We start from the raw sequence: 12,037 nt of genomic DNA on the forward strand, positions 1-12,037 counted from the left end.
GTGACTATCAATTTTTCAAGATGTCAAGCCAGACCAGACTGAAAGGTTTGGACCATCGCACACCGGGACATGCCCCTACTCTTTTTCGAAAGGTGTGATGGGTTCTTTACCGTGCGCGGGGTGTGGCTCTCCCCAAACATGGGACCTCCATTTATATTTAACGTCTTATCCGAGGGACGTCCCTAACCCTAGATGAGCTAGGTACTCATTCACACCTGAGTGAAGTGAGGAACGTCTTGTTAAGTGCTTTTCCCAAGGGCAAAACGCCGGGGCGCAAGTTCGGACGTGTCTCTGGGCACAACCCGAGATTAGATCCCGGGTCCCATTGTTTGACAGCCGCGCACTCTACCACTTGCGCCACACGACGCCACTGCTCAGTTTAAGTGTGGTTGCCCCGCGCCCGCCACAATGGTCAGACCAATTTCCAAGGAAAATCAATCACCACGCTTAACGATTTTACCCCTTGGCTGGGCAGTTAGCAAGTGTACCTGATATCACACCCCCCAAAAGGTGTAACAAGAAGGTTAACCGATTATCTTTATACATGCCAATACAACAGAGACAACGTTTCAGGTCAGGAAAGAGTATAAGCACATCAGAAACGATATTGGTATGAAAAAGGAGAAGACAAAATCAGTCTACGCCAAGTATATATCGATTGAGCCGTAATGGGGTCGAATGAAGGCTATGAGCTATCTGAATAGGGGCGGAATCCGGAACCGACGGTGAGTAGACGATTTACCGACTGATCGCGCCCGATGATGAAGATACCAGGACCGGTTAGCTGGTCAATGACCACCGATGTCCAGGCTTGTCTGAGTGGTTTTGTACGTCAAGATATTACACAGTTAACGGTTTAATAATTTGAAATCGTCAACTCGATGCCAATCATAATATGCTCATTCTAATATGTCCAAGAAGATCAGCAGGCAGCGATATTTTCCTAGTGTGAGCTCTTGTCTATGGTATAAGATCGTCAGGCACAAATGGTATACGATTCACAAATTAGACATGTTTTCTAATGTAAAACAAGCCAATATCCAACAATCTTCTGTCAATTCGTCCCAATTTTCATATTTTATAATACAATATGAAGTTGATAGTCTAGAGAAAGCCCAGACCATAAGGTTGAAACGTTGAAATTTGAAGAATTTTATATTTCATATCCATAAATTTTTTTCCATGACAAGCGATGAAAACTATTATCCTCGCAAATTAGAAAACCATCAAACAAAAATCCACAAATTCATATCCGAGATGGCTCAGGCAAATCCTAACACATTGATGTTGTCATAATTCACCGATAGTTCAAGTCACTGAAATAACATAAAATGCGCTTATAAGCATTTTATGCCCATGTAAGTGCCCTGCGGAATAGATTGACATTCGACAAGCCCATGATGAATGCTTGAGACGGCAATCTGATGGACCACTACTCGATCGGGCTAACATGCCCGGAAACAATTGTTGAAACAATTGCATTTGTTAGCAAAAACCGGTACTGGTGAAAAGCATCAAGCCAATTAAGAGGAAGCCAGTTAAAAACCACGGCGTCTTGTGTATTACTTAGCAACGGCAGGAACAAAAATTAGCTCAGAAGTATTTTTGATGAGCCCAGTTGAGTATGTTGAGTTTCTAATGCGTTGCTGGTGTCTCATTCTATAAGGAATTAACCACCTGCAAGATCGCTTTCACCAAAGATGAAGGGCTCAGGTTTTCCCCCTTTCCTTTAAGCCAATAAAAAAACAAGATCACCAAATCGCACAACAACTCTCAATGTACAGAGATGATCAAATTGGAAGTATGTAAGGTTATTTTCATATTGATGGAACTGGGGATGAATTAGGTCAGTCGTTCTGGTTCATTTGAAAGAATTTTGATTGCCGTACAAGTAAGGATTTGGTTGAGCAACTAAAGACAAAGGCTATCAAAATATTGATTTACAGACGTGTGCGTCGCACTCAAGTATGAAAATGGCATTTCAACAGGCAGTCCACTGTTACTGTGCGAAATTGGATGCGCAGAGTGCAAAGACATAGTTTTAATAATTTGTTGTCTCCCTCGACAATGCTGTTGATAGATTGATTGCAAGGGTGCCACATCTCATCATCTTGAGAGTGTCACGGATAGACAACACCCTCCTCCTCCAGTCCTCTCTGTCCTCTATTGCTCTTGGCAGTTCTTCTTGTGTGCATCCCACATCCTTACAGAGCTGCTGTATGTAGGTCGTGTGAGGTCTGTCGACACTTGCATGTCCATGTTTTGGCGCCCACAGGAGGAAGTCCCTGACGATCTCTCCTTTACTCCTCCAGGAATGACCGGCAAAACGTAGTCTCCTCTCACGGATGACTTGAGATATGGGGGTAAATTCCAATATAGCAGGTCCTTTGTGGGATGTTCCTTCATAAGATTTTCAGGCAGCACGTAGCAGCTTTGTGTAGCTGCGATCCAGTTTTCTCTAAAGTCGTCTTGTTAGTGTCCATGTGTTGCTTCCGTAGACCAACACAGAAACTAATGTTGCTTGAAAGAAATCACGTTTCAACTGGTGCCACACGTCGCCCCAAATCCACGGATCCTCGTGTGTGTGTGTTTTTTTGTCCTGGATTTTTATCACCAGATGATCGTGGAAACTAGTCAAATCAGTATCACCTGGTAAGTTTAATTGGGACAGTTAGATGCTTTTGCTTTGCTATGGCAACTGTAACACATTATGCGGTTACTTAATAGCGGCGTCGTGTGGCGTAACGGCTAGAATATTCGGCCGTCAAACAAGGGAACCCGAGTTCGATTCCGGCTTACCCCCAGGCATGTCTGGACATGCGCCCGGACGTTGTGCCCTTGGGGAAGGCACTTAACACAAATTTCCTCACTCTACTCAGGTGTAAATGAGTACTTAGCTTCGGTTAGGGACGTCCCCAGGAGAGGACGTTAAATGGAGGTCTCTTTGTTTGAGGAGAGCCACACCTCGAGCACGTAAAAGCACCCACCGCACTTTTCGAAAAAGAGTAGATGATCCAAACCTTACAGTCTGGTCTGGGTTGACATTTTGAAAAGGTGATAGCCATCCGCTATGTCAACCCTTCCCAAAATGTGGTTAATCTAAATAGATAAATAAATAACATAAATAAATAAATTGCAAGAATACATGACTTGGATGGAGTCAGGTACAAGGTGTCATTAGAATTCACCTTACGACACTGTGATGAATACCAAGTGGTTTATACTGTCATACTAGTGGCAAAGTCGTTTTCGATCCTCTAGCAGGCCCCTAGCCTATGTTGTGCCTTTGGGAAAAGCTCTTTACACCCATTCCCTCGTTCGACTCAGATGAAAATGAGGACGTAGCTTGGGTTAGGGACGTCACCCAAACGTCACTGCCACCTCCCCGCAGTAACGCCACTGGCAGCGGCAAACATTATGAAATCCAACCATGTAAAGCGTATTAACGAAGCAAAATGCTATCGAAACTATAAAAAGTCTAACAAAGGTGGCTGCAAAGTGGACCAGATGGAGACACTTCTTAAAACCTTAAGCGCGATATGGCACACAAGACCACTGAATGAATGAACTGAATAAGTACAGACCATGCGAATCAAACATGTAATGAAACCAAACAAGCGGTAAGTCTAAAACTAAAATCTGTTCCTTGGCCTTTAACATTCCAAGCAGTCCAACACCCTCTCAGGGAAAACAAACTGAAAGACACGGCATGGCTGGTCGCACACCACGCCCTGAAGACCAATACCCTGCTCTGCTCGAAGTGGGGGTTCATTCGATCGGGATCCTGTCCAAGAAAGAACTGCCTAATAGATGAGACTGCGGACCATGCCATGTGGTTTTGCAGGGAAGTGTTGCTTACATGGATGTGGGTGGAAGGTTTCCTGAGGCGGTGGGTCATGTCAGACTTCCGTATTAACAACCAGATGGTCATCTACGGCATCTTGCCGGCTACCTGGAAACAATGCAAGAAAGATATCATCACCTACCTTATTGTTGTCACGAGAAAACGTATATGATCCTCGCGTTGTGAGGCTCTTTTCGACAAGTCCTTTTTGACCCATGTAGAGATAGTGCCATATGTCAAGGAGTGCCTTCGCTCAAGACTAAAGCTTGATTTTGTTCGTCTTGGCGAGGCAGCCTTTTTGTCTCAATGGTGTACTTCAGTACATTGGGTGAAGGTCGTCGGGGGAAAGCTGCGCCTACGGTTTTAATCCCCGACCTCCTGGTCGCGGTAGTCTATTGTTTTAAACTGTCTGTCTCTTATGTACTTATTTTATTTTGATGTGTCAAGTTGGCAGGAGTGGGTTTGGTGGGAGCTCCTGGACGTATAACCTGCTGTGATAGCTTGGCATATCCTTTTTCTATCGTCCTTCCTAATGTTGAGTGTAAGTTACAGTGAAAGGTGGAAAAAAATCTATATATAGTTGAGTAAGTACTTGTTGGTCTTGTCTCGTCTTGTCTAGTCTTCCTTCTTTGATTATGTTATACCCAAATTAAAAACGGGAAGGAAAACCCTGCCCAGAAACCCAAGTGAAGACATCCCTGCACATAAGTCCTAGGGAAGAAACCCTAGCACAGAAAATGCAGGGGGGATAAAACACCCCTGATAAAAAAAGTCCTAGGGAGAACACCCTAGCCAAAAAAGCCAGTGGGAAAGGCCCCTGTAGATAAATGTAACTAGGCAGCACACCCTAGCCAAAAATAACACAGTCGGAATGACCCCGCAACAATATGTAACTGTGTATATCTGTGGAATTTTAATGTAAATGCACTGTTATGTTATGTACTTTATGTTCGAATAAAACGTTAAAAAAAGACAATGCGAAGCAAACAAAGAAACGCTACATCTTAAGAACTGTTACAAATGATGAGTAAAATTATTAAGATTGGAAAGATTGTTATGCCATCATGTAACGAACGAACTCATTGGCAAAACAATCATGGATAGCAGAGAAAGATGGGCTGTCTTTAGATTGTAATTAACGTAGTACGTTCACCGCACTAGGTGTCTGTGGTCTTTGAGATAATACCGCAGTATCCATCATCATCATCCATCATTAGCAGGCAGGCGTCGTCATGGACAGCATATCATAGCTACAGCTCGTTTCTTGTGGTACCGCTGACAGGAATGTAAAGAAAACTAATGACCAATTAAAGAGAAGGCGGAGAAATATTTGTTCTCGTGCCAGAAAGATTTCTACAAGCGGCAGGTGGTATAAATTGGCCACTCATTGGTAATAAAACGTCGCATAATGATTACTCAAAGTAAATGACATAAATGATATTTCCGATCATGTAGTAGATGCAATAAAATTATGCAAATGTCTTGAAATGGATGCAATCAGGTATCATACAGAAATATACATTATCGTTTACTTGAGATCGGCAAAGTAGTGGGCAAGCTCAAGCCAACCGTACACACTGACGCCGTATCTTCAAAAAAGATGATGTAGCCGCATGTTCCCGTTTAGAACTTTATTCAAGCCCACATCCAGACTAGTTTCACCTTGTGTGTGGCTTTATCGATGAGCAAAGGCTCGAATGAGCAAGTGCTTTGTGTAGCGCGCTTAGTCAAGTGGTTAGTGATCTTGCCTCTGGAACTAGAAGCCTCGGGTTCGATCCTTCGCTCCTTCTTTGTCGCTCACCCGACATGCGGGCTACCGGAAAGGGTCGCAGTCCTTAGGACGGGACGTTAAACCGTGGTCCATTGTTCATTGTGCTTGTCAAAAAAAGCTAGGAGAATTTCCCGGTACAATGAACCTGTAAATACTGTACATAGCGTTTGTCTTCTCTGTCACGACCAGTGGAAGATTAGCTCATCTGTTCATTGAGTTCATTTGAGCTAAACTGGTTCGAGATCACTTCCCTTTTTACTAGGTGCAAAGTCTACTTGAGATCGTTCAAATTGATCAAAACCAAAAGTTGCAGCGTCATGACTCAACATGGTGCAATCTCTCTGAAGCTTATCGTGGAACTTTGCCAATACCCTGTTCTCCCGAATGTGGGAAGAGGATTAAGTCAAGTAAGAGAAGTATCGTGTATCTTCATTTTATTTTATGAAGCCCCAAAGCCTAAAAAACATATTCATTTCTTTTTTTATATTTGTTACACTTTGTCTAAGCTGGCAACAAATGGATAAGGTATATATTCGTAGGCTAAGACCCTATCAATCCGAAACTCTATAGAACTTACATGCATAATCAAAATGATGAATGTACCAAATGTTCGTCGTCAGTATTACTGTTGACATATAAAAGTGGAACAAACCAAAAGTTATTGCAGAGATATCATGCGGTAGACTTTCCTTGTATAAATGATGTTAATGATAAATCTTTGATAAATAGGTAACTACTCTTTCACACCCTGTGAATAATCACCCGTGGAAATGCAAGATCTCGGCGGGTATACTTTTAAATTACTGCCTTAAGCGGTAATATTTGTAAACTGCGGTTTATTGATGGTGAGCTGAGCTTCACAACGCCCGAGGCAAGGACTGTATCTTTTTGAAAATAGATGAATACAATTTACAACACCACCAAACGTCGAGCCAACTTTCAACAAGTTTCACGTTTCATTAATCAACTTCTGTAGGGTATACTTCATATTGAACCTATATAAAATGTACACTAAATGCTTACTTCCATCGAATCGCTTTTAGTATACCTGAGTCTCAAGTTAAACCTTTTGTTGCAAGCTCTAAAAAACAGAGATTTTCTGTAGCCCAATTATCTAAGAGGGTTATTGATTATAATCATAAACATGCTAGCTTTGATACAAACGTATTATCTATGAGGTGCAAGTCAGAATGATTATGATTCCTTTAGGTAAAGATGATAATCTTTCAAGATGATGCGGGAGGGGAAATTAATTATTAATTGTAAGGTAGTCATTAGCTAGACGCTACTGCTGTGAAAATGTTGTAGGTTTTTGTGTAGCAATCTATAAGGAACTAGAGGAGGTAGAACTATGTACATGTAATGATGGCATTCATACACTCAACAACCTTCCTTGTTATTAAGCACGAAACATGTAATGACACTTTCCTATCTGAAAATTTGTTTAAAGTTTTTATAATATTTAGGGGAAGAAGGACGTTATTTCTTTTTCATAACAATTTTTCTTTCCTTACACCGAGGGCTAATGGTATTCATTAGAGACGACAGAAGATAACATAGTACTGCCTTCATCTTCGTCCAAATTAGAGCACTGTAATTACGTGCAAATCTTTCTTGACAATAATAAGCTCCTTTTATTACTCATTTTTCTAAGACACTCAACGGAGATATTGCCGCAACTAGGCGAAGATATAAATAGATCTTCCTCAAGGCGCACATGTGATTTTACTCATCCGATTGCCCCGTAAGGTCTACATAAGGATATCTTGAACACTTCAACCTGCAAATTATATATTCCACATGTGAACAGCAGTCGCTATGAGACACCTGCTGCTTTTAATTAACTTATCTAATGACGCCCTTAGGAGTGGTGAGATTCTTTGAAGATTCCATTAGCATTTTGAACCTAACGATAACATGGTATCTACGGTACGAACTTCATTATTCATCAGGATGTGTTGTATGAAAGCACAGTGACATTAGACTGTCTTCTGTTGGGATAATGTTTACTTACAAGTTAAAGGCATCCAGAACATTTTATGAGGCTTAAAATTTAAAAACGTGAATTCAAAAACTCAAATGTCTACTCATTCCTACACATAGTAAGCTTCAATAACACTATACCATTACATATCGAAATTAAATGAGCGAGGATACGATGTCGTTGTGTGGTGAGAACTGATAGAAAATCCAAGCCCTAATAAGACTGATCCTGACTGTCCATCACAATTAGCGGTTCGACCATTGAGAGAGTGACTGCATGTCCGTCAAATATTTGCATTTTTTATGTTTTGATTTTGCATTTCCATGTCTTGACGGAGGTGGGCAAGGCTATAGTATCTACAGTATTTACAGTAGGGGCGTGAAACTAAAAGATCACCATGTAGATTATTTTTGTGCCGTTTTTTGCGCACTTTTGATAAGAAATCCGAACGTAAATGTGGTAAACAACGGTATTGATTGTCAATTTCATAAATATTACAGCAATTAGAATATTTCCAGTTTTCAAGTCTCATAGAATGCCCTGGATGCCTTTAAGAATTGGCATACTACAACAGCAGTTTTAAAACTGTTTCTGGTTTTATTTTAATACCACCCTGGAGTCTGGTTCTGCTAACCAGAAGTATTACTTGATGCATTTGATCTATATGTTTGAAGGATACAATTTTTGGAGGATGGCATTTGGCACGATATCAACATATTGCCTCTAGAGAAAAAAAAACTGGCTCTGGTTTTCCGTTTTCCTTTGCTTTCATGTGCTACAAATTCATCGCATCTGCCTACAATTTATATTCCATATGCGTTGATGATATTGAATCTCATACAAAATGCACCAAACTATTAAGGGGAACTGCTGTACCAATTTCCAAAGTCTAATAGCTTTACCTATATTCTATTGCTATATACAAAATTTAAAAGGATTTGTGATAAATGGACAATATATCAGACGACATATCCAAAGGGCTTAGAAACTTAAGAAATATGGACTTTGCTAAAAGCAATTATATTGCTCTCATTTTTTCCATTATCAAATGAAACGTTTAAGATTTGTTGACACAGTAATGGATCCTTTACATTGAGCTTTCCAATGAGTATAGGTTAAAGGGGATTCACAATCAATACTTTCTGATGGTTAAAGATAATCCCTTTCTATGGACATTGGTAGTAGTAGTAGTCCACTGTTTTATGCTGCTGCAGTAGTAGAAACATCCTGCAGCCGCAATCAGTCTTCCTTGAATCTTTTCCACTTAGTCCGATTCGTCGCGAGCTTCCTTAGCTCCCGTAGGTTCCTTTCTGACCGCAACGGTCCTTTCCCTTTTTTCTTTTAGGTCTGCCCTCAGTAGACTCAGTATGGACATTGGTACATTTCCTCAAGTAAAGTAATATAGTATAAACATTTAGTTAAACAGACGTTTCCGTATTCCTAAATCTAAAAAGAGACCTCTACCGAGAGAGCAACAGAAACAGTCGTTAGAGTGATGATACGTTTTCGTCTAAAATATGACTCAGCCTAGCCTGGGTGCCATCCTATTTCTACCGGGGCTCCTACACTCGCTTCCCTCAAAAAATATTTTTTGAGGGAAGCGAGTGTAGGAGCCCCGGTAGAAATAGGATAGCACCCAGGCTAGACTCAGCCAACATCCTCAAGCAGCCTACTAAATCATGTCCTTCCCCCGCAAGGTCTTTCTGATGTCCTCAACGAAGGTCATTGAACCAGACCCACTCGTACCAAGGTTCAACTGTGATTTTAAGCAGCAACACCTGTGCTGCATTGCTATGTGAACCAGTCAGAATTACTTTGAAGAAGGTGACAGATGGTCACCGAAACGTCGGTGGAATAAATCTCTTGGTTGGGTAAAAAGTGTTTTTCATTCAGTGACTTACCAACCTGATTAGACTATTCACGGATGTCATTTTATAATGGAGCTCTTTGTAAAGTTTGGAATAGTACGTGCACATCTGTTTAGTTCTCATACATTGTACTTTGTTTCTGTAGATTGATGATATAATCAGCTGGTCCCTTTGCCTTGTGAATCAGACACCGTCTTTACTGCCTGCAGTTGTCCATTGATTGATGTTGTCTGAGGCATTTTCCCCCGATAAATCTTCCATTTCCGGCATCCCAAAAGGCATATTATATTGAAAGGTGAAAGTTTTCCTTGTCTATGTATACCATTTTTAAAAGGACATTTGTCAAATTATACTTTTGAAAGTGATGATGTATTGCACATTGGGCTTACACTATGTGCAGAGAACGCTACAAGTTTCTGTAAAAAAAAGGGAAACGTTATATTCCTCTGTGACGCGAATGGGATATTTTATTTTCTTTTATGGAATATGTATACCGGTATCACTATATCTGTATACTTTACCCCCCCCCCCATGTTTGTGATTAAATACTTACTGCATGTCCAACAAAGTAAACGAAAAACATGTGTATGCGTGTAAACATTATGTCTTGTTTTATACATAATATCGAACATTTGGCAATGTATTTGTGACTAACTTGTACTAAACGAGGTAACCTAGCAGGTACAAGGCCTTGTCAATCATATCAATAATAATAATCTAAGTCGTTACGTACAATGTATAATGAATACGAACATGAAGTGAGGCCCATCATCCAAAGGCGTGGTACCTCTGTTCATTTAACACGCCATATTTGGGCGAAAAGAGCAATGAATATATTTGATAGACTGCAGATTGATATCTGTCCTTTCTATGGGAGGTACCTGGTACGAAGCAGAAACACTGTCACAAAAATCGTATATATGTTTTTAAAAAGGGACATGTTTTTTTATAAGGGGGCAAATTAAATCCACATATGTTTTGAAAATAGGGCCGTTTTTTTAAAGGGGGCAAATTAAATCCACATATGTTTTGAAAATGGCACATGTTTTTAAAAAGGGGGCAAATTAAATCCACATATGTTTTGAAAATGGGACATGTTTTTAAAAATTAAATCCACATATGTTTTGAAAATAGGACATGGTTTTTCTTATGGGTCATATCTTTTAAAACAATATGCATCTTAAAAATAACCAAAATGAGAATATGAGACGAAAAAAAAACATACACCATTTTCATTTTGTACCGTGTATAAGTTTATTCCCCAATCCAGGAAACCCACCGGTTTGCAAAGTGGTGCTTTCAAAATGGTCTATCGTTTCCGATTTACCCCCCATTTTGATAGTGGTGCTTTCCAGTTACGCCGATTTCAAACTGGTCGATTTCAAACTGGTCGATTTCAAACTCCAAACGGAAATGACTTAAGGTTCCGGGTCGGAGTTCAATTGTGACCGGGGGGTTGGGTCATGACCCGATAATCTGCCGGAAGTGCGTGGTCGTCACCCTGATTTCTGCCCGAGATTGCTTGGTGATGGTTTTAGCTGTGTATGAATATTTTGAATCTTCTGAAAAGCCCGTGAGTTGTAGTATTTTTGGGCGCGGTGCAGTTGGTTCGCTATCGAAGCCTTTTTTGTATTAGTCCGCGGGAACGGTGATGCGGTTTTCTCGCCTGATGACCCAAATAGCATCGTTTTTAATGCATTTTCACCGAATTTGCGTCATCGGAGATTGCGAAAAAGTTATCACATGACTTTTTTATTTTTTTCATTTTTCAGAGACACCATTTACTAAGCTTTCTCAGCATATATGCCGTGACCCCAGGAAAACTCGTTTTTTCCGAGCAGCTTCGATCAAAAAAGTGTAAAAAAATGATAATTCTCGGATGCCAAATTTACATTTTACTATGGTTTCTACCCAAAATAAAGGGACAACGGACAATACCGATAGATACATTGGAAAACAGTAGAAAACCGCTTTTCGACCATGTGATTACATTTTCCGTCCTACTTTTCTCGGCGGAATTGTAGCCCGTCGACCTGAGGGTGTCGGCCTACATACGAAATCGCAAAAAAACTCCGGTCCGAGACCTTAAAAGGACGGCAGCGGCTACGTCGAGGACGTCATAGATGACGTTATTTCGACGCATTCGAAAGCTTTTATCAAAATCTGTAAGTTTGTTTGAAAAAACCCCGAAGTTTGCCCTTTTTTCTCTTTTAAATTCGATATATCCATGGACAGGTGCTTGGCGCCCCCCTCCCCCATGTGCCCCCCCCCCCCCAAACCTCAAATACGGCCATCTTTAATCATTTCTGGCCGCCAAACCGTTTTTAAAAGGAATTCACTGACTACGTCATTTGATGGAAGCCCATGTCTCAACTTGACCTTCGGTATGATTTTCGCGATGCCCCGCCTTTATGATGACTTAAATGGGTGAATTAAGCTAAAATCTAAGTGCTTTAAGCCTTCTTAAGGCGAAACTTGGTTTTCTGACTTTTGGTTCATCGCTCCTTAACGTCGCGATCTTTTCTTCTTTTGATGGTGTGAAGTGACAGCCTACTAGGCGCGCTACACAT

This window comes from Branchiostoma lanceolatum, chromosome 11 (assembly GCF_035083965.1).
Source record: "Branchiostoma lanceolatum isolate klBraLanc5 chromosome 11, klBraLanc5.hap2, whole genome shotgun sequence".
Classification (NCBI taxonomy): domain Eukaryota; kingdom Metazoa; phylum Chordata; class Leptocardii; order Amphioxiformes; family Branchiostomatidae; genus Branchiostoma; species Branchiostoma lanceolatum.